The sequence below is a fragment of the Canis aureus genome, chromosome 3, assembly GCF_053574225.1.
Source record: "Canis aureus isolate CA01 chromosome 3, VMU_Caureus_v.1.0, whole genome shotgun sequence".
Taxonomy (NCBI): Eukaryota; Metazoa; Chordata; class Mammalia; order Carnivora; family Canidae; genus Canis; species Canis aureus.
The window spans coordinates 65,811,210-65,835,635 of NC_135613.1; the positions used below are offsets into that span (position 1 = coordinate 65,811,210).

The following is a 24,426-nucleotide window of genomic DNA, read 5'->3' on the forward strand; positions in this document are numbered from 1 at the left end:
GGTGGCAGGCTCAGTGGGAGCTGTTTATCCTGTGAGGCCCCTGTTCCCTCGTGGCCCCACTCTGTCTCAGGCACAGGGTGACACCAGGAGGAACAACATCACTGATGGTAGCCAGGTCTCCCCAGCCCTGGAGTCAGCTCTCCGCAGTAACCACTGCAGTCTCTCAGTCTGCACTGGTCTGGATGCTCCCGCGGGCGGGGGTCACTGACCTGCACAGCTTGGGGGCGCCTGGCGGCATCAGCATCCTCACTATCCTAGGCCCTCCCATGTCCGCCTGTCCCAGGGGGAGCTCAGGATCCTGGGCTGTGTCCCCTGGCGCCCTGGGATCCAGGGCCTGTGCTGCTGGAATTGCACTCCCGGGTGCGACTCCTGAAGGCAACAGCGTGCAGACCCCTTCCCTGGAGCCCCCACCTGACCCATCGGCTTCTCCCCGAGGACCCCCGGGAGCGCTCCAGCCCTTTCCCGAGCTCGGCCCACAGTGTGTGGCCGCTCTCCCCCAGGGGCACCTCCTCTATGAGTGACTCGGGGCGACTGGAGGCCCCACTGCCCTTCCTGCGGTTCTACCTGAGTTCCCTGCTAAGCGCCTTTCCATCCGGGAAGAATCCGATGCGGATTTTTAAAGTTCCTGCTTCTCCGGTGCTGGGCTTTCCTGTCCTGGAGGCTTTCACTGCCTGGCTCTTGGCTCTTAGCGGGGCGCTCCCCCACTTGATTCTTTTTTTTTTTTTTTTTTTCCACCTTCCTACCTTGTTAGAAGCGCAAGCCCTTCTCTCTGTACGTTCCAGCTGTTCTCTCTTTAAATCTCAGGTCAAATTCGTAGGTTTTCAGGATGATTTGAAAGTTATCTAGGTAAGTTGGTGGGGCCAGGTGACTTGGGGACCCTACTGCTCTGCTGTCTTGCCCTGCCCCCATTTCTATTTTTTATTTCTATTTCTATTCTTTTTCCTTAAGGTGTAAATTTAGATTATTTATTTGATTTGAGATCTCTCTTTTTTTAAATAGAAGCATTGATTTCCCTTTATTTATTTGTATGTGTATTTTTTTATCATACTAAAAAAAAGTCTATTTTTTTTTAAGATATTATTTATTTATTTGGGAGAGAGAGATAGAGAAAGAGCAGGAGTGGTGGGAGGCACACAGGGAGGGAGAAGCAGACTACCCACTGAGCAGGGAGCCAGATATGGGGCTCAATCCCAGGAACCTAAGGTCATGACCTGAGCTGAAGGCAGACTCTTAGCCAACTGAACCATCCAGGCACCCCATTAAAAATGTCTGATGTCTTAAATGTCTCTATCCATGTTGAACTATACTGATGGTTGAACTAATATGCACTCTGTTAAAATTTACTTTTTATTTAGTTTATTTTAATTCCATTGTAGTTAACACACAGTCTTATTATTTTCAGGTGTATAGATTTCCCTGTTAATACTACTTTTGCTACATCCCATAAGTATTTGTATGATATATTTTCATTTTTATTTGTGTGAAGATATTCTCTAATTTTCCTTGTGATTTCCTCTTTGGCTTGTTAGAAGTTACATGTGTGTTGTTTAATTTCCGCATATGTTTTTGGATTTTTTTCTCTTTTTCCTTCTGTTTATTTCTGGTTCCATTCTATTTTAATTGGAAAAGATATTTTGTATAATTTCAATTTCTTTAGGATTATTAAGTCTTGTTTTGTGACCAAACATGTTTTCTATCCTGAAGAATGTTTCATTTGCAGTTGAGAAAGACTTATTTTCTGCCCTTGTTGGATAGTGTTCTGTATATGTCTCTATGTCCAATTGGTTTAAAAGGTTCAAGTCCTCTCTTTCCTTATAGATTTTCTTTCTGGTTGTTATATCCATTATTGAAGGTAGAGTATTAAAGTCTCAAACTATTCTTGTCAAGCTATCAATTTCTACATTCAATTTGCTTCACATGTTTGGGAGTTTTGATGTTTGGTTTTATATGCTTATAGTTGTTTTATCTTATTGATGAATTGATCCTTTTATCATTATAATAATATCCTTCTTTATACCTTGTGACAGGTTTTGAATTAAAGCCTGTTTTGTTATAGCTGGGCCAGATTTCTTTTGGTCACTATTTGTATGAGTCCTTTCATTTAATCTACTGCTGTCCTTAGATCTAAAGTGAGTTTTGTTTTGTTTTTTTTTTTTGTAGATGGCATATAAAGGAGTGAATTACTACTAGACTTGTCATAAAGGAAATGCTAAAGGAAGTCTTTCAGGTTGAAATTAAAGGACACTAGATGTTAAATTGAAGCCATATGAAGATATAAAGATATCTGGTAAGGGAAAAACAAAGGCAAATATAAAAGCCAATATTGTAATCCTGGTTTGTAATTCCAGTTTTTATTTTCTATGGGATTTCAAAGACAAATCTGTAAAGGGTGAGTAAAAATCTACAGTACTAAGTGTGTAGTGTATAAGGATGTAGTTTGTGGAGTTAATAACAAAGGGAGATGGGAGCTACATAGTAGATTTTATGTATGATGGACGTTCAATTGGTTTCAATTTAAAACAGATTATTATAGCTTTTGGATGTTATATGTAGTCCCCATGGTAACCATGAAGAAAATATTAATAGAATATACATCAAAGGAAATGATATGAGAATCAAAACATGTCACTAAATTATTTCATTAATTAATATAAAGAAAGGCAAAAAAATATAAAGAAAGGCAGTAATGGTGCAAATGAAAGGAAAAGAAGGCAATTAGACATGTGGAAAACAAATAATGAACTGGCAAATGAAAGTCCTTCCTTATCAGTAATTACTCTAAATGTAAATAGATTAAACTCCATAATCAAAAGATAGAGGTTGGAAGAATAGGTTAAAAATTTTTTTTGAAAAAAAAAAAATTTCTTTTGGCCAGTTTTTCTTAAATAGTCTCTCTACCCCTTTCTCTTCTCCTTCTGGGGCTCCCATAATGTGTACATTGGCCTATTTGATGGTATCCTTAGGTTCTGTTTACTTTTATTCATTCTTTTTTTTTTCTATTCCTTAGACTCAGTCATTTCAAATGTTCTATCTTCAAGCTTGCTAATTTTTTTCCCTTTGTCTACTCAAATCTGCTGATAAACCCCTGTAGTAAATTTTCACTTTAGTTTTTGTATTTTTCAGCTCCAGGATTTCTATTGGTTCCTTTTTATACTTTCTCTGTTGATATTCTCAGTTTATTCATGTAATTTTACTGATTTTGTTTAGTTTTTCATCCATTTTTTCACTTTAGCTTTGTAAACATAGTGAAAATATTTTTTGAAGTTCTTTCTTGTGAGTCCTATGCTTGTTCTTCTGTAGTGACAGTTTCTGCCAATTTATTTTCTTGGTTTGAGTAAGCCTTGATTTTCTGGGGTTTTTTTTGGTACATCTTGTGATTTTTTTTTTTTTTAATATGCAAAGTACAGCCTCCTCTCTCTGTCTTTGCAGACTGGCTCTGTACTGGGCTCTGCAGATAAAGTCTACTGCCCTCTCTCTGGTTTAAGAGAGAGAGTTAGGAACTAGGATGCCACCTCCTCCAGACCAAGACCACACTGTGCCAGAGTGTAGGTGGGACAAGGATGAGTAAAAATGCCAGAAAACTTCCTCCTGGTTCAAAAGTAGCGTTTTTTGGATTGTGTGTTTGGTAGTTCCTGCAAAACTTTGACTCTTTCCTGGAGCTCTACATAAGGTTAATTTATCTGGTTTCTAGTTGTTTTTGTTGTTGCTGTTGTTTGTTTGGTTTTAGAGAGAGAGAGAGCAAGAGCACGAATGGAGGGAGGAGGGATGGAGGGAAAGGGAGAGAGAATCTTAAGCAGGCTCCAATGGAGCCTGATGCAGGCCTTATTCTTATGACCTCAAGGTCATGACAGATGCTTAACCAACTGATCCACCCACACACCCCTCTAGTTTTTTTTTTAAGGTTTTATTTATTTATTTGAAAGAGAGTGAAAGAGAGAGCATGAGCAGAGGGGAGGAGTGGAGGTAGAGAGAAGCAGACTCCCTGCTAAGCAGGGAGCCTGATGCAGGACTGTATCTCAGGACCCTGGGATCATGCAAAGGCAAACGCTTAACCAACTGAGCCACCCAGGCACTACCCTTTAGTTGTTTTTAAATGTTTCTGTGGGAAAATGAGAGTTTGAGGTTTCCTAATCCACTGTTTTATTTGTACCATTTTTTTCCTGAGGACTGTTTTAAAGTTTTGTTTTGGCAAGTTGTTTGATGTTAGTTCCAATGTGTTATCATTTGGGGGGTATTTATTATGTCCCTATGTGTTAAAAAAGGTCTCTCCCTCTAACTGGATGAAACTAGAATGTCTATAATCTCTGTGATTTATGGAACTTGTTCAGTTTAGGATTTCTGGTGGATCTTTGCCCAATATTTTGAGTTCTATACACATTTCACCTTAATATTCAGCAATAGATTCAAGAGAAATCCTATGCAGATTTCGAGAGATATTCCTTTACATAAATTGATCTTTTCCAATAATATATCTTTCAAATTTCAGCCATCTCAGTCTCCCCAGACTCTAATCTTTGTCTCCTCAACTTACTGAGATCACCATGAACTCCCTATGTCTGAATGATTGTTTAGGGAATGGCTCCAAGTAGAAATGCAGGGCTCACCTTTCTTTCTTTTTTCTTTCATTGTTTTCATTCATTAACTGATTGCTTGTTGTCCACTCTCAGAAAACAGCTACTTCAAATGTATTTTCCTATTTTCTAGTTATATACAATAGGAAGCAAATTAAGCACCACTTACTTGGTCATGTTGGAGGGGGAAGAGATCTGCAAATGGCTTTTACTGTTTTGAGCATATATTCAACTTCTTTGTAATTAAAAAAATATGTTAAATTACATTTACAATTCTGAAATTGGGACCTTATGTCTGGGTAATGATGGAACACAAATTGACAATCTTCCCTGTCCATAGTGCCCAGAACAGAGACTGGCATATAGTTAGCAGTCAATATGTGCTTGTCAAAAAAATCCTCTCAGGAGTCAAGGGACATGTCTGTGCAGAACCCAATTGCAGGAGAAGTAGACTTTAAGCCCAGATATGTTGAACCCCCTCAGCTCTGTAGTCAGTTTGCTTCTATTTCTAACTCTGTTGCAGGAGCCCCTGGATTGTGATTTGTTCTCTACTTGTTCATCCTTTAAGGCCTTTACTCTTGAATTGCCTTGGGGCACTCTAGAAAAATTACAGCTTCACTGCTGTAGCTAATATGTCAGAGAAGGAGACATAATTATTTCCTGTAGAAATTGGACTGTAACTATAAAATATAAGAAAGGCTGGAGTGGATCTGGGGTTTGCCATCACTATTATCTTTGGGTAACATAATGTTTATTAAATTTCCAAGGTGTGTGTGTGTGTGTGTGTGTGTGACAAAGAGAGAGAGAGAGAGAGAATCATTTTCATCACTACTGGGGATGTCACAAAGGCCTGAGATGATGCAGGAATTAGTCTTGTGAGAAATATAGTTGTTGTATTTTTAAGTCATTTAAAGGAATTTATATAGAGTAGTCCTGGCATTGGATTCCCATAGGTCTTCCCTTTCTGCCACTAATGTACCTAGAAAGATCTTATCACATTTCTAATATTAGCTCTGACCTGAGCACCTAAAGATTATTCTGTCTCTTTGATTGATTGCTTACCTTTTGGAGATGGTGGGTACAGGAAGTAATTGGAATTATTGCCTGGAATTTGAAGTTGGGGAAGATTTCAAAAGTTAACTTAATCATATTTTAATTCTGTAGCCTTAGGAAAATTCTTTCTGGGACTGTTTCTTCATTGATAAAATGAGGGTAATAATTCCTTCTGTATAGAGCTGCTGTGAGGATTAAATGGAATAATTTATGTAAAGCTCTTAGCACAAAGTTTGGGGTGTTATTACAAATGAAATAAGTTCAAATTATTATTATTTGTGGCATTGAAGATGTATTGCTAATTTCCAAATAATAGTACAACAAATATTTTAGTTGTAATTGATGCTTTGTTTTGGTTCTGTCCTTCACATTACAGTCTATAATGATAGTTTTAGTTTTAGAGTCACTTTTTCAAGGCAACAGATATCCAGGTATTCTATGTTCAGAGGACCCCATGGCATTTGGCACTGAAAAGACCCCACAGCAAGAGTCTCTGAAGTTAGAGCCAGACTATAGCCCTGTTGCCAATTGCTCGCTTCTCTTCTCTACCATTTCCCCCCTTGTGACAGGTATGCTGACACAACACAAGCTCATCCTAAAACTAAGTTTAGGATTTCAGGGGTGGAACTGCCAGAAAAGAGTTCTGACTAGTTTGTCACTGTCCATCCACATAGGATGCCATTCCAGTAATAAACCCAATCTGCATCTCTGCTGTGCAGGCAGATGGCAATTGATTGTTTTTACTAAAAATTACAGTCAGAATTGTTCTCTAAAGATACTGCTGCTGAGCATATGGCCGCAGCCTAAACAGTTAAGATTAGAGGCTGTCCACAGGCTCCAAGGATATTGGTGAAGAGTTCCTAGAAGCAGCCTGACTCTATCTCCCAAGTGTGTGTTGATGACAGTGATGAGCTTTGCAGAGGACAGACAGTTGTCTCTCATTTGGATTAATGCCTATGCCCCTCTGAGAGGGGGGGTTCAGGGTAATTCTGAGTTGGTTGGTGATTAAGATGTTTGCCCTTCAGCTTCTGTTGTAGGTTGTGGAAATTACAGGTGATTTTCCCATCCCAAGGAAATGTTTTCTTTAATTATAAAAATAGCACATGATTGTTGTAAAAAAATTATAAATACAGCACTTGAAAGAAAAAGATAAATCTCCCGCACCTCTCCCTACACACACATACATGCACACACACAATCCTGTCAGGACAATCACACTTTGACTTTGGATTTTTTTTCCTTCTAGGCTTTTATGTTTTGTTTTTGTTGTTTTTTTTTTTTTTTTCCTGTAACCAGATGTTTGTGGCAGACGCATTTTGTTGCCCATTCAATAGCTATTAGCCTTCCATTTTTGCTATTAGAACCCAAAAATTATTTGAGGGACACTATGCTTGGTCTTAAGTGGTGAATCGTAATTGTGTTAGATTTATGCTACTTCTGACAATTCTTTTCCACTTTGTCAATGATTGAAGGGAAAGCCTGTGTCTTGGGACCTGGAAATGCATGAGGATGTTTCCTGGATGCAGGGTTAGGGAAAGATGTTAATCTCTCATTAAAAATAGAATCAAACAGGGGGTGCCTGGGTGGCTCAGTCAGTTAAGCATTTGCCTTTGGCTCAGGTCATGATCCCAAGGTCTTGGGATTGAGCCACAAGTCAAGCTCCCTGCCTGGTGGAGAGCCTGCTTCTCTCTCTCCCTCCTCTGCTCCCCCTGCTTGTGCTTGTTCTCTCTCTCTCTCTCTCCATCAAATAAATAAATAAAATCTTAAAAAAATAGAATCAAGCAAAGTGAGTTTAAATGTTGACTTTTAAAGACATTCTGTCTGGAGGATTAACAGCCACTTGTGTCCATAAAGCTACATGCCTTGGGAAGCAAGTCAATATCCTGAGAATGATGGAGTGCAGGGTTGAAAGGAGCCAGCTCTTTGATGATGCTGCTGTGGAGCTGGCTAACCAACCCAGCATCTTGTGAATAAACAATGAATGTCAAAATGGTGCAAACCAGTGTTACTTTTTGTTGTTGAGGTTGCTGTTGAATACATACTCTCTGATGCATAGTTCTTTTGAAAAACCATTCTGAATAAGGTATCAGCTGTGAGACTGAAGGAAAGACTTGCTATTGGAAGTAGGGGAACAGCTAGGATCTTCTGGATCAAGGAGGTGTTCTAATCGATGCTTTAGACATTACCTCTTGATTGTTATTCTAGTGAAGCAAAACACAGTGGAGCTGAGACTGCTCTTTCCTCATGTACCTATGTGTTTTTGGAACACAGATTCTTCATAAATTATTTGCATTACTGGCCTGCTTAGAATATATTTTGCAAAGTGTTTGAAGGTTGGCAAATGTGATGGTAGAAATTAGGCTGGCCACATTCCATTCTGGATTCGGTGAATTGCCATTTGTCTGCTCCTGGAAATGGTAGCACATAGTTCATCTGCTTTTGAACAGGTGTTATAACATCCTGTTAGGAATGTTGCTCTGGCTACTGGTAAAGCCTAATCTGATTCTATACGATATGAGAAAAGTTAAGATAGAAAAATGATGGCCTTTTTCTCTGTAGAAAAATGAAAGAGTGGAAAATGTTCTACTAAAATGAGAATATGATAACCTATAGCATTCTGAACAGCCATGTGTTGGGGCTGACTCTAGCTCTAGAATAATAATAGATAGTTACTATTTCAGCTATAGAATTCCTATTATTTTACATTTATCTCTTTCAATTTAGTCCTTATAGGTTAAAGTCTCCAGTTGGTTTGTAGGAAGAGTATTGGTGCTTCCCACTTAAGCATGAGAAGAGGCCTCAAGTAGAATCTGTTTTACTTAATATTTCATCCCTATCATTCTCTCCTGTACTTTCTTAGGTATTCATAAGTCCCCAGGATTTCTCCTGGTTGACTATGTGACCAATTCAATTCTATTCATCTGATATATTGATTCTGAAAAGAGTTAGAAATAAATGTGGAGAAATGAAACCTGATTCATATTATACACAAAAAGACAATTTCCAAGCAGATTATATGCCTCAATATGAAAAAGAAATATATGGAAGAATATCTTCATGGATTTGGGTTTGGATTTTTGAAGAGGAAATGAAACACAGGAAATATAAAGGAAATGATTATTAAATTGGACTATACAAATATTAAGAACATATTTCTCAAAAACACCTTTTTTTAATTTATTTTTTTTTAATTTTTATTTATTTATGATAGTCACACAGAGAGAGAGAGGCAGAGACACAGGCAGAGGGAGAAGCAGGCTCCATGCACCGGGAGCCCGACGTGGGATTTGATCCCGGGTCTCCAGGATCGCGCCCTGGGCCAAAGGCAGGCGCTAAACTGCCGCGCCACCCAGGGATCCCTCAAAAACACCATTAAGAGAATATGATGGACATTCTAATCTGTCATTTAGATTCCTCTTCAATGAAGAACTTATTGCCTCACCTGCTGGGAGTGTTGGGAGCCAGACAACTGCTTACAGCTTGTTCAGGAATTGTCTCAGCCATGGAGATCTTCCTTGCCCAAGACCACACCTCTTTCTGGGATGGTACATAGTGAGTGATAGATGTATGAGTATGAAGGTCTGGCTGTTTTCACAAAAGTTGTGACAACTCTAAAAGGTCATTCTCATTCTAAAACTTTCTGTAAATTCAACTGAAGCTATCATTGGTCCTTTATCACAGATTGACTTCTCTGCCCAACCCTGATTCCGGCTTTTCCCTTCTGTTGTTATTGAGCCATTCAATGGAGGAACTCCTTAATGAATATTCTTCAGGCTAAACTTTGTTTGAGTCTGCCTGGGTAACCCAACCTGATGCAGAGAATAGAAAGAAAAAGCACAGAGTTGGAGAGAATACTTACAATTTATGTAACTTAAAAGAGATCATAAGCAAAATTTATAAAGAAATTCTAAAAGTCATTAAGAAAGATAAAGAACCCAATATAAAAATGAGCAATAGATTTGAACAGTTTGTTCACAAAACAGGATATCCAAAATGACCAATAAATCTGAGAAAAGGTGTTCAACCTTATTAGCAATCAGAGAAATACAAATTAAAAAAACACAGTGAGATACTACTACTCATATTCACCAGAATGGATAACATTTGAAAAGACTGTCAATAGGAAGTATTCGTAAGGAGCAATAGGAACTCTCATACTCTACTGTTGCTAAAGTTATCATAATCACTTTGGAAATTGACACAACAGATTGGGATTATCTACTAAAGTTTATATGTATACACAATGATCAGCAATTCTACTCCTAGATATATGCCCAGGAGAAATATGTTAATTTGTTTAGAAGTCAAGATAATGGTTATCTTTGGAGTATAATAATAGGAAAGAGTCATAAGCGACAATTGAGATGCTAATAATATTTATGTGGTAATTCATTGAGGTGTACATTTATGTTTTCTGTACTTTGCTGTATATGTGTTAAATTTCACAATTAAAAAAGGAAAAAATAATTTGCTTTGAAACCAAAAAATGAACTCTAATAAGATTTAAAATTGGAGTTGTAGGAAAATTTCCTTCCCTACTATAGCAAGAGTGAATCAAAGAAGTAATGAGGACTATCGGGGGCTCAAGCAGAATGTCCAGAATGTTGTCAGTATTGGAGAAGAAGTACAGCTAAAAACATGTGATGATATCAAGACAAGATCTTTATTTTCTAGAGTTATGTCAACGTCATACCACAGCATTAAATTACAACAGGTTTCAGCATTTCGAATGATATGGTAGTGGAAAGAGACCTGGTTCTGTCACTGTTTCCATGGATAGGTTATTTAACCTCTGAATCTTTGTATTCTTCTTGTTAAAATGTTAATAAGACTGGGATGCCTGGGTGGCTCAGTGGTTGAGTGTCTACCTTTGGCTCAGGGCATGATCTTGGAGTTCTGGAATCGAGTCCCACATTGGGCTCCCTGTGTGGAGCTGCTTCTCTCTCTGCCTCATTCTCTCTGTGTCTCTCATGAATAAATAAATAAAATCTTTAAAAAAATGTTAATAAGACCAATCTCATGGTGTTATTGTAAAGAATTAAGAAAATAAGGTACAATAAGTGTCTGTACATCATAGATACTCAACAATAATAGTTACTTTGTCACAACACTTCTTTCAAAGTTGCTTTATTGGTCTACTGTGTTGGGCATTGAGATTGACAGTCTGACGTTCCCTTCCCTCTGCTCCCTTCCTTCCATGTAGCAATGATGTAGCTTTAGAAATATGTTCTGGTTCCAGGGTTGAATTCTGATTAGTCTGAGATATTCATGGCAGTCTCAGATTCCTTGCTAGTGATTGGTTCAAGAACCAAGGCTAAACTTTCCTGGAGAACTCTTTTCTTAGGCCTGTGAGAAATACAGTATGAGAATGAAGATGATCTACCACAGATAGCATTCTTGAGAAAATTGTAGGGAAACAAAGGTAATTAAAAAAAAAAAGATTTTTATTTATTTGAGAGAGAGAGAAAGAGCACAGGAGCAGAGAGAGGGGCAGAAAGAGAAGCAGACCCCCGCTGAGCAAGGAGCCCAATGCAAGGCCCTATCCCAGGACCCTGAGATCATGACCTGAGCTGAAGGCAGACACCTAACTGACTGAGCCACCCAAGTGCCCCTAAAGGTTAAGTCCTATTCATAACACACCTGCAGTAGTCCTCTCTACTACTCAACTTCTAGTTATATTAACAAATAAAATTTTATATTTCTTAAAGCCTATATGAGTTGATGAGTTGATCATATAGGCTTTAAGATCATACTGATTTATGATCAAAATTGTTAGATCTTCTCTATATGAAATGTTTTTTTTGTGTCCTGTATCTTTATAGTTGATTTGGGAATTTAAGTGGAATACAGTATAATTATCCTGGGAGTTATATGCCTATTAAATACCACTTAATTGAAGTCAGGCTATTCTGATCTGTTTTTTTTTTTAAGATTTATTTATTTATTCATGAGAGACACAGAGAGGGAGGCAGAGACATAGACAGAGGGAGAAGCAGGCTCTCTATGGGGAGCCCCATGTGGGACTCAATCCCAGGACCCCAGGAACATGACCTGAGCTAAAGGCAGATGCTTAACCACTGAGCCACCCACGTGCCCCTGTACTGATTTGTTTGAAGTCTCTTTTCTAGCACTTATATTAGCAATATCTCTACACAAAATCCCAAGTTTTATTAAAAAAAAAATCCCTGGTTGTGGCTTTGGCCTTATCAACATGAAATAAGTAAGATCTGGCTCCCTTCTTCGTTTGTAGTAACTTCTCATTCAGTGTCTCTTTATCTCTATCACTCCTTTGTCTCTTGTCTCATTATGTGTCTCCCTCTGTTTTTGCAACTCTGTCTCTGTTGTCTTTCCTGGTCTCTTTTTGCCTTGTTGCCAGCTCAGGGAAACTGCTTTTCTTGCCCAGAAGGATTAATAATTGCTGGAATAGTAAGTGACTGATGTGTCTTTCTGACTATTCTCTTTTCTAACCTAAAGGGTTGTAGTAGCAATTATGTGAAATAATATACAAAGTGCCAGGAACATGGCAGGCACTAAATTAAAGGAGTTACTCTTTTCTCTTGAATTCTCTTCTGGATAGCCAAAAAGAATGTGCCATGTTGTCTCTACACTTTGAATAACTTGTCGTTCTAAAGTGTGGAGGATCCGTGACTGAGTATATCTGGTATTTCATGTCTTGGCTGTCGTGAACTCTTCAGAGGCCTTGGTTGCCCCTCTTTAAAGGTAGGTTTCTTTTCCACTAATGATCATATATTTCTTTTTCCTTGTGAAGTTTACAGGAGAACAGTGGAGTAGATGGAATGTAGTCTTGGGAGCAAAATACTCATAGGTTGCCTTTGAGTCGTTTGTGGAGTATTGCCACAAAAATCTTCAGTTTTCCTGCTATTTATCTTGCCCTCAAAGTTCTCTCTCCACCATGGGCTTTATTTTTTTATTTTATTTTTTTTAAATTTTTATTTATTTATGATAGTCACAGAGAGAGAGAGAGAGAGAAAGAGAGGCAGAGACATAGGCAGAGGGAGAAGCAAGCTCCAAGCACCGGGAGCCCGATGTGGGATTTGATCCCGGGTCTCCAGGATCGCGCCCTGGGCCAAAGGCAGGCGCTAAACCGCTGCGCCACCCAGGGATCCCTCCACCATGGGCTTTAATACCTAGGCCCTGGATTTTACTAAAAGAATTTGTCTTCTTGACTTAGAAATCTTTTTTAACCCATCTTTGCAATCTGTTTCTTTTAGAAACAGTATATCCTCTACTTATGAATTCTAGTCAGAATTTGAATGCTAACTAGTCATGATTTCCATCCAGTCAAATCTTGGGAATACTTAAAATATTTTTAGTCTTACATGAAGTATCAAATATATTTGATAGATGTAATCTCTTAGTCTTTGCAGTGGTAATTAGGACAATTCAATTAATATGTCTGTATGTGTCTAATTATATTTATATAAATATGTATACATATATACATTTATATGCATATAATTATGTATATCTCCTACCATGTGCTAGTGCTAGGTCCTGGGGCACAACTGTGAATAACAGAAACCTAGTCTTTCATCCTTATGTCACCTCCTGTGTACTGGGTTGAATAGTGTCCCTCCACCTCCTCAAAATCTGGAATCTGGAATCTGTAAGTATGGCCTTATTTTGAAATAGGGTCATTGCAGATGTAATTGAGTTAAGATGAGGTCACACTAGATTGGGGTAGGTTCTAAAACCAGTATTATAGGTGTCCTGATGAGAAGAGGGAAATTTAGATTCACATAAACACACAAGGGGGAATGCCAAGCCAGGGAAGATGGCCATATGAAATCTGAGGCAGAAAGGCAGAAATCAGTTACCCCTCCACAAGTCAAGTGATGCCAAAGATTGTCAGCAGCCACCAGAAGCTAGGAGGACAACAGGGAACAGATCCTCCTTTAAGTCCTCCTGTAGAAACCAACCACAAAGACAGCTTGATTTCAGACTTCTAGTCTCCAAAACTCTATATTCCTATTATTATAAATCCATCCAGTTTGTGGTTGTTACAGCAGTCCCTAGGAAACTAATTAAATATAGAGTCCTTCCTAAGCTTCCCCCCCCTCCAATTTTTCTTCTTGTTTTTATGGGAGGAGGTCTCTTCTCCACGGTATCCCTCTCTATGGTATCACCTAAGCATTTATCTTCGCTTCTCTTGGCCATTTGTTTTAAATCTTCAGGATTATGATTGTAATCATTTTTTCTTGTTTTTCATGGGACATGTCCTTTGCCTGCCAGTAGACTTTGATTTTGGCATCATAAATCACAGTCTGGAAACCTGTTTTTTGATGCCATCTATTTAATCAACAACAACCATTTCCATATCTTGCATCCCCAACCTAAAGTATGACCTTCAAGAGGAAGAAAAAATGTGTTTTATCCTTCCCATCATTCAGTGATGTCCTCATTGCATGTGTTCTCTTGACAAATGTCGTCCCATTAAGTATTTACTTCAGTTTGACTTATTCCCTCTGTGTTACTTTTGTCCTTCTGAAGATAATGTATGTGCACTGAGGGTGGGAAATATTGTTTTCTCATTTTCTTTCTCCTTTTTTCCTCTTTCAGAAGCTTGAGCATTGAGATGAGCACAAAGCCAGCATTTAATACTTGGGTGACTGATTTTCTTTGACTCTTACTTTTTCGCAGGGAAGTTTTGGGCCAAGGACAGATATTCTGAAGTTGCTGGTGTCAGTGTACCAAGTTTCACTCTTGGTAAAAAATGCTGCAATACAAATTTTTGTCATGTGCCCTAAAAGGTGGGGCCAAGTTCCAGATATGCCCATTCAACTACTGTCTTGCATACATATTTGAGGTTCTATAATGCCATCTTACAATATTCCTTCCACCATTATAAACATTCATTTTTGAGAATGGTCTTATTAGAAGGTTGGAGGAAGTCTTACAAAAAGTAATCACATGAACACATATTCTTTTCCACACTCACATTCTCTACTTCCATCAGACTTTTTAAACCGTGGAATTAATACAAGCCATGTATTCAGATTGAAGATTTTCCTATCTGTTCCAGACATACCAATCTATGGATTTCTATTTAGCAGTTATTTCAGAGCTTTTACTTGTGTCCAGGCTGAAGTCTAAGTATCCAGAGACTCTTTTATACATCAATCTGAACAAAAACCAGCCATTACAAAGAATTGTGTTTATCTCCTTTGGAAGGCTGCTGGCTCTACTTACAGTCAATGACTCCCTAGTGCATTTGTTGACCAGTGGCTATGAAACTCTGTCATTTTCCCTCCTTATCTCCCTAAAAATACCCTTAAATTGTACTTGTACACCATGCAATACTAAAAACTCATCATCTGTTTAGTCAAGTGTTGATCTAGCACAGTATTTGTGATGTGTTCATTTGGTTTAGTATTTTATGTTGTAGACTAAAGGATCTTTGAGGATAGACACGGCATTTGTTTTATTTGGCTTGAACTATGTCTCTCCCCTGGACAATTTTAATTGAGGGTGATCTACCTCTTCCAGATATACTCTTGACATTGGTCCACAAAGAAGGTAATTCATTTTTTTTGTAATTGATTTTTAAAAAGACACCAGTATATATATATATTTCATTTTCTCAAGACTGTATAAAAATGGATGACAGTTATAAAGTATGATTTGGGAATCTGAGGTATAGGTATAAGAGGTTAATGAGAGATAAGATTGGAATATTGGATTGGCACTTAGAGAGAGGTCTTGATCCCTATGTGTGTGACTTTAGACATCATGGCATAGGGAACATGTTCAAGGTCTTTGAAGAATGTGACATAACTGGAGTGATTATCTTTGAGTACATCAGTCATGTATCCAAGTGTGGACTGGAATGGAGAAGGCTAAGTGTGCAGGTAAGAGGCAATGAGGTCTTACTGCCCTAGACACTTCTCTGAATTGCAGAGCTGAGCAAACATGACCAGCAGTTATATTGTTGCAGACCTTTCCTCTTAAGGATTCTTGTTATTATGCCAGGACTGAGAAATAATTATCTAATTGCCTAAAAACTGAAACCTAAAACTGTTGGGTTTCCATTTACCTATGGAAAATCAGAGAGCTAAAGGTGATGAATTGAGAATAAGCTGCTGGGTGAACCAGAAAACATGACTGGGAATTCTACTGAGCAGTGATTAGGCTTCTGTGCTATACATCCTGCATGCCTATTTCTGTCTCTACCTACACCTCCAGCGGTCTTATATATACATTTAATAACTAGGGCTTCACATAACCAAAGATTCACAGATGGGAGACTTCAAAAGGGAGGATACACCAAAGAATGGGCATTTAATGATACAAGTGACAAGTGAAGAAAGGGGGGAGGTCTTATTTTCCCAAGTTTGTGAGATTATCTACAAATGCAGGAATGGCCTGATTAAATAGACCAGGGTGAGATGAACATGAAAATGTTGACTTTTGGAATGCCTGGATGGCTAAGAGGTTGAGCATCTGCCTTTGGCTCAGGTCATGATCCCAGAGTCCTGGGATCAAGTCCCACATCGGGCTCCCTGCATGGAGCCTGCTTCTCCCTCTGCCTATGTCTCTGCCTTTCTGTTTGTGTCATTCATGAATAAATAAATAAAATCTTTTTTAAAAATGTTGATTTTAACTGAGCTTCATGCTCTTAGAAAGTGGTGTTGGGTAAGAGATTCTCCCCATTTGCTTGTGACTAGGGAAAGAGTTTTTGCACAGAGCTTTTCTTCTTTATAGGACTTAGATAAGACTCACATATGCTCCTCTTGATTACCTATGACAAGGTCAGACACAGATCCTCCAAATTACCATTCTTTGGTAATAAATGATTAGTGGAGTAGTTTGTACCTACTGCCGGACTATGTAGTAGGAAGAGCATCTTTTAGCCTATATACATCTGGATTCAAGTGTGAATAATTACTGGTGTTGGCCAAATAATTTAACCCCATAGTCATCAAGCTGACTCAGCTATAAAATGGGCGTAATAGTAATTACCTTCCTGCGCTTTTGTGACAATGAAAGAAAACAAAATGTATGCATCACAGTGCCTGCAACATAGTAGGTGCTCAGTAAATAGTAGTAGCTATTACTAATACTGAGGCATCAGTATTAATATATCCTGATAGGTACATAAAGGAAATCTCCATCTTGCCAGAATTTACTTCAAAAAAGAAAAGAAAACTAGCGACCTCGATTTGACTGAACTTAGTTAAGCTTTTCTCCTTCCCCAGGCCCTTGAACTCTTATCCACTGTCAGCCTGAGCCAGCTTAGAGGCTCCTCCTTATTGCCCTGAGCATTGACTGCAGGGAAAATACTCCCTGATTAGCGATCCAGCCCTTCATCCCAGTTACCCACATCCAATTCTCTCTAGCCTTGTACACTCCTCTTTATAAAACAATAGCCTTTTTTTCTGCTTGGCTTTTGAGACCCTTGCAGAATCTCATGGTGAGAACCTTCTGTTACTATAGTCTCTCTGTTTTAAGAATCCCTTCCTTCCCTCTTGCAATCATCCTTTCAAATAAAGCCTCTCTTTAGCTGAATCCAGCTTTTTTTTTTTTTTTTTCATTTGAAAAGTGGAATATGGAGAAAGAAACTCTTGAGAGGAGCCTTGTAAGAGGCTTCTGCTGGTAATCTTGCCCCACCCCTCTTGCAAATTCTAACAACAAAAAGAAGAGATAGCACAGAGATCACTGGATTGAACAACCTATTGTTTTCATAGAATCTTCTAACTAGAACGAATCTTAGGGATTAGCCTCAATTTGCAAATAAAGAAGCCATATCCCCGTGTATTAATTTTCTATAGTCATGTAACAAGCCACTCAAAACTTAGTAGCGTAACATAAAAATAATAATCATTTATTTAGCTAAGGATCTGCTGGTTGGTTATCTAGGCTGGATCCAACTTTTCTGGGCTGGGTTTATTTGTGGGTCTGTGGTCAGCCACCATGACAGCTGGGGCCTGGCTGGCTTTGGAGAGCCTTAGCGGAGACCACTCAGCTCTATTCCACATTGTGTTTCCTTGCCTGGCAGGCTAGCCTGGGCTTGTTCACAGGGGGGCTGGGCAGGGTTCTAAGACACTGAGTGGAAGTATTTGAAAAGTGTGCAAGACCTCTTGAGCCTTAGATTCTGAACTAGCTTGACATTGTTTCCAAAGCATTCTATCGATCAAGACAAGTCACAAGGCTGGCCCATGTGCAGGAGGTGGAGAAACATTTCATGACTTGATGGGAGGCACACAGGAATTATGGCCATTTTCACAATCTATAAAATCCCACAAGGTGAAACAGTTTGCCCAAATTGAGTTTACCCAGCCAATGGCCAAGATGGCACTGAAAGAAATGGTATGTGTCTTAGTTCAGTACCTTTTGCAAGTCTCAGATTTGCGGTTTCCAGATGACACTATTCTGATTAGGGCCTCTTGAACTAGAAGAAAGAGGAAGAGCATCTCTTTTCAAAGGATTTACCATGGACAGCACATGGGAAGAGGGAGACAGACAGAGCATGATTATTCAGGTGGTACCTGCACAGGGGTGACTGGCTGTGAAGGGGAGTGGGAGCTATCACTCAGTCGGTGCTCTGCCCCAAAGCCACATGCTTTTGCACAGGGATTTTTTTGCTTGAATAAAGGATTTCCAATTTCTCCAAAGGCACTGTTACTCAGGGAGCCTGAGGGAATGCCTATTTCTAATCCTCTCAAAGTTCCCTGTGCGCTGGCTTTGGCTTTGGACATACTGAGCTCAGTATCACTGAGAAGCTGGATATGTAACTGTCTGGCGGTCTTCTCCCAAATAGACCATTTGAATGGACAGACCAGAGATGTTAACATTTGGAAGTAACTGATGATAATAGGCAAATCCAATTTTGAAAGCCTATAAAGGAATTTCAGGAACAGGAAAGGTCCTACTTAGTGTTTTTGGTTCATCCTACACTTGGCTTCCTGTTCCTTTTAGCACTTTTCCTCCAGCCTCAAACCTCTCTAGAAATAGCAATTCTGTAGGTGTTGTCGACCACATTGGTTGTGTGCTTTGTCTCAGTCACCTCCCTAGCAACTCGTTCCTTCTGTTCACTGATTTCTGTGGGCTGTTGTACTTGAATTTCCTCTCTGCACGTGGTTTCTTACCCTATGAAATCTGATCTCTTTACTTCTAAGACTCCGAAGAAAAATGATTTCTTTGCAGGAGATTGATGATAAGAATAAAGTGAGTGATGTCCTCTCAAATTGGAAGAACTTCTTTAAAAGAAAAAACATCCATAAGTGTTTTCAGGCAATTGGTGCTGTGCTACCGGAATCTGTTCTGTGTGACATTCACCCCATGAGGCAGCCCCTGACAACTGTATCCTGTAGTTAATTGAGTTTGGGAGACATTCCAGTTTTGTATTCCTCTCTTAGGGGTCATAAGTACATTGGCATGTTAGAGGAAGGTCCTCTAGAAACAAATTCATTTAACATTTTTAAAGAATGTCTCCAAATGTCTTTGCTTATGAAGACCTTTATTCTCTTAAACTAGCATCTGGTAGATCTGGTATTCTGTGGTGTACACTGGGAAATGTTGCTCAACCTTGCACACTAACATGAAGTTAACAGAAATTAGGTAAAGTTAAGGACCATGTGGCTTGAATTCTGACCACAGCTCACTGCTAGCCATCTTTGTGACTTAGGGGGCACTAATCAATCAGCTCTTTCTAACTTCAACTTTACCTTCTTCTTTTTTTTTTAAAGGAAGTTTTTCTTTTTTCTTTTTTAAAAGATTTTATTTATTTATTCATGAGAGGCACAGAGAGAGAAAGAGAGAGAGAGAGAGAGAGAGAGAGAGAGGCAGAGACACAGACAGAGGGAGAAGCCGGCTTCTTGCAGGGAGCCCAATGAGGGACTCAATCCCTGGACCAGGATCATACCCTGAGCCAAAGGCAAATGTTCAACTGCTGAGCCACCCAGGAGTGGGTTCCCTGATCACTCTTGGCTTCTGTGGCCTCTCATATTTCTGAAGTTCTCATGCATTCACTGTGCTACTAATCTTGCCTTTGTCTTTCCCACAGAGACCTGTTGCATCCCCTGGCTTTAATCTGGCCCCTCTCTCATGGAGGTTTTTGCAGAATTCTGAGTGGACCCTTGCTTCTGTTGTAGAACTTTGACCCCACCTACCTTCTCTCTGGCACTGGAGGGATTATTCTAAAACACAAATTCAGATATGTAACTCTCTGACTTTAACAATCTTTGATAAATTCTTATTGCCTGCAAGAAAAATGCAAACTTGTTATTCTGTTCTACAAAGCACACACCAAACCGGCCCCAATTGAACTTACCTGCTTTATTTCTTACTACTCTTGACCAAACACCTGATAGTCTACCTACCCTGGAATCTGTGTTGTTTTCTGAATATGATAAGCATTCAAACATGAGACTCTCCACTTAGAATCTCTTTATCATCCTTCAAGGTCAGTCTCCTTGTCGGTCAATATTATTCCCCTGAACAGCATGCTCCCTATTTTAAGTTCATGTAATCCTTTGTATTTACCCATATAATATTGCACTAATCACACCACATTATAGATGGACATGGGTCTGCATTTATAATATATTATGAGCTCATTGATTGCAAAGTCTGTGTCATAGGTTTAATGGCATCTCAGTCCATAGCATAGCATCAACCATATTGAAAGTATTCAGTAAGTTTGTGTGAGCAGATTGAAAGTGAACCAGCCCCTTTGAACTTATGATGATCTAGTCAAGGGATGGCATATATATGGCTCTGCCTCTCTGACAGTCTCCCTTTTCAAACTCATGGTAGTCATTGCTTTGCTAATCAAAAATGGCACTTTTCCCACTGAACCCAGGTGTATTTTAGAAGCCATATCATCACAGTGCTCTAGGAAGTCACTATTGATTGGTTAGAGTTGGCACTTCACTTGAAATCTATTTTCCATCCTTGACATATTTGAACTGTCTTATAGATGAGAAAAGAGACTTAATGAGTTGTCCAAGAGGTCACACAGCAAATAAATATCAAACTTGAATCCAGTTTTCTTTATTACTGCCCTAGCATTCTTCCCACTATATTGAGATGCCCACTTTGTGAATTTTTATTTTATCCCTGTATTTCCTGGGCTCTTTAATAGATTTGAAATTGAGAGAGAGATCTAAAAATTTTGCATTTTGGTTCCTCTTGTTGTCTTGGACATTGTGGGAGCTCAGTGTATATTTGCAGGAGTTCTGAGTGAAGAGATGAGCCTTTACTATGCTTCTTGGATCTGCCACTCCACTTTGCAGCATTGGCTTTGGCATCACAATGACTCTGCACTTATGAAATTGCCAGACTTTTTGTGAACAGTACATTTACAATCATGGTTTCACCCAGTACCCCCACCCCAAACTCAGGAGGCTATAGTAACACCTTAGTCGTCACAGCAGGGAAAAAAATAAAACACATTTGTAAATCATGCAACACATCAAGCACACTCAGTCTTCCCTTCCCCATATGGGACTTGTGAACATACATTTAAATAGACAAAAAAATAATCTTTACCCTTTATATCCCTTTTTTTGTGTGTTTAGAATCAATGATAGATTTTCTTTTTCCTACAGCAGCTGCTTACACATAGCTGTGAATCAGGAAAGCGCTGGGAAGTGTGATTATCTGAGGGGTGCTAATGTGGCTCTCTGCTTCAAATTATTCATTTTCCCTTCTCTTGCCCTGACTGTGACATATCAACACGCTGAAAATTCCAACCCTGGAGTCATTTTTCAGGCCAATGCATGTTTCCAGAAGGCAACTACTAAAATACCACAAATGCCCATGAACATTTCAGTATGGAAATACTTGAACCAGCCAATTTTCCTTAGAAGGCTAAGAGTATGGGTCCCTAGGTAGAGAAGTTGTTCAAGTTTTTCAAGACTTGTTCAAGAATTTAAGAGTAGGAAAGTCTAAAGCATATGTGTATCCTGTGTATAGATTTTCAAAACACCCATAAAACTGCACATGGGCACTGGGTACCTATAATAATAGGGTGTTGAATGGGGCACCCCCAACACAGATGCAGAGATGGAGAAAAGTATTTAAAAAAAGCTTGGTCTCAGGGTGCCTGGATGGCACAGTCTGTTAAGTATCTGACTCTTGGTTTTGGATCAGGTCATGATCTTAGGGTTGTGAGATCCACTCCTGCGTCAGGCTTACTGTGGAGTCAGCTTGAGATTCTCTCTCCCTCTGCCTCTCCTGCTTGTGCTCTGTCTCTTTCTCTGTCTCTATTTCTCAAATCTATCTATCTATCTATCTATCTATCTATCTATCTATCTATCTATCATCATCATCATCTATCATCTATAATCTATCATCTATCTATCTATCTCTCTATCTTGGGGGGCGGGCAGGAAAAGCATGGTCTCAAATTTAGCTCATAGATTTGATGATCAAATGGCCAGTAATTTGGGGAGTCCTGCCATTCTTTGGGTGATATACTTTTTACCATTTTTGTTTGGATTTATACGGAATCTTCTACCACTGATAGTTTGGCTCATTTGTCTCTCACTGGAAAGATTGCAAGTGCTATTTGTTGGCTGCCTTCTGGAACCCCCAGCAGTTCCACTCTACACTACCTCCAGGGTTATCATTCTAAAATACAGACCTGATCAGCATCCACTTTTCAATCTTGATCTTTCTGTTCCCTCCTCCTGGTGTGTTTGCCCCTCCCTACTTTGCCCACTCCCATCAGTACATATTCCAGACCCATGCAAATGTTACTTTCCTAGAGAAGAGTCCAATATCCACCAGACAGTTAAATACTACCTTATCTGTGCTCCATTTGCATTTTTCTGGTAGTAGTTTTGTGGCATCACCACATGGCATCCTTTTCAGTGGTCTGGCAGTCTGATTTTCCCCCATCCAAATTATAGACTCCTGGTTTTTCTTTAGACTTTTGGAGGTCTAAAGCTTAGTACAATGCCTGACACATAGTGTGACTTTTTTTACCTGCTTTGGAACTGAATTGAACCAAGGCATTTATGTATTCATAAAATAGAGCAACTTGCAATTAGAAAAAAAGTAAAGAATTCTATGTTTTGGAGCATTCTCAGGAGTGAGAAGCATATCTTTCAACGTGTAGCGTATTCATCTAACTTGGGCATTTAAAAATCTTTTTTTGGTTAACTAGAAGAAAATTGAATTAAAAAGAAGCCTCTGTTTACACTGAATTCTGTCTTTCTACCTTGACTTTTCTCTTTAGATAACTTTGACTTACTTTTATAGAGATTGCTACTCCCCCTCTTTCTGAAGAGTTAGATCTATTTTCTTTCCCCTTCCTCCTCCACCTTCTCCTTCCCTGTTCCCCTCCATCCGTGTTGTTGCTGTCACCAATCATCATCCCCCATTACCATCATCATCCCCCATTGCCCTTTTTCTGTGTGCTAGTGCTTTACAAATACCACCTCACACTCCATCCTGCCGGTGTTCTGCAGCAAGGGTCTCACTTTCCTTTGTGTTAAAGATAAACTGGGGTTCAGGGAGGTTTAGGAACCTGCAGAGTGTCACAGAGCTGGGATTTAGTGCTAGGACTCCCCCTTCCCCTCCTCTTCCTCCTCCCAACCTCATTATTATAAAAGAACTAAGCTAGGATTTTAAATTTTGCTCTTTGACTTCTGGAAGTGAATTTCTTTGATTGGTTAATATCTGTGCATGTTTCGGGCAGTTTTTCACCCGCTTAGACAAACCCCCTTCCAGGTCAAACTCAAGTTGAAAAGCTGGGTGAACCTCACTGCTGTGGAGACAGGCTTGTGCTGTCGTGCAGATCTGCATAGCTTGCAAGTTATCAGCCCTAGATCCACATCCGGGGCCTATTCAGTGCTCACCGAGTGGGTGGCTCTTTCAGAGATAGATTTTTCTCCTCACTTCGCTGTTTCATTCTTCCTGATTCCTTATTTTAGATTCAAATGTTTTCTTCTGGAAATATTATATTTCACTGTAGTCTAGTTTCCCCAGTGCAATACCAAATGGAGTTTTTGTGGATTTCTGGACAATCAGATTTAAAACAAAACAAAACAAAAAAACTATTTTTATGTCCCTAAAGAAGCTAATTCTTAAACTTAAATAGATTGCCAGAGACCCTTCATCCAGGATTTGGGCACACATAGCAAAAGTGGGTTACAGATGATTCTCTAACAGGAAAAAAGTGGGAAACATCCCAAATTAAGCTAGACAATTTTCCTTCTAACTTGTTAAATTCTTAAGTATCCCTGACCCAGATAAATGCTAACAGATGTCCTGAGTACTAACTTAAGCTTCAGTGTGGCCATCCTTGCAGCTTATAGATAGTCTCAAAGAAGGGTGCTGACACCGAGGAACAGCACTGTCTCTCCTCTCAGGGGTCATGCAGTGTAGACAGTGTGATGACTGAAGCATCTTCGCTCTATTGACATTTTGTCTCCCAAGGCTTCACTGTCCCTAAATTTCTAATGTTCTTCCAAAGGCCACTGCTTTTAAGTCACTGTTCTATTCCATTTTCCTTTTTTTCAGAGGTGGGCACTGCCTGTCTCAAGAGACATCCCTGGTGCCAGCATTCTTTTCTTCCGACCTACCATCTGCTCCTGTGAATAGTTCTATCAACCACATTTTCCATGGTTTGCTTCATTATGTCTAACTTACAGGGCCCCTTACACTGTGCATGATTTTTATAGAGTTGGTGTTTCTTGAGGAGGAGAGCGGAAAGGAAGGAGGGGGTTTATAAAAATAATGAGACTGAGCTTTGCTTAAAGATGTTCTAAATCACCCACTTGTAAATTGACTGTTTAGAGAGGCAGCTTTCAAAATTGGCCAGGGAGCTAGAAGG

The 24,426-nt window shown here is 39.3% G+C and overlaps 1 pseudogene; it reads left to right on the forward strand.

The window, feature by feature from the left end:
• The first annotated feature begins 15,388 nt into the window (after window positions 1-15,388).
• LOC144304645 (52 kDa repressor of the inhibitor of the protein kinase pseudogene) overlaps window positions 15,389-24,426 on the forward strand; it is a 60,595-nt pseudogene continuing 51,557 nt past the window's right edge.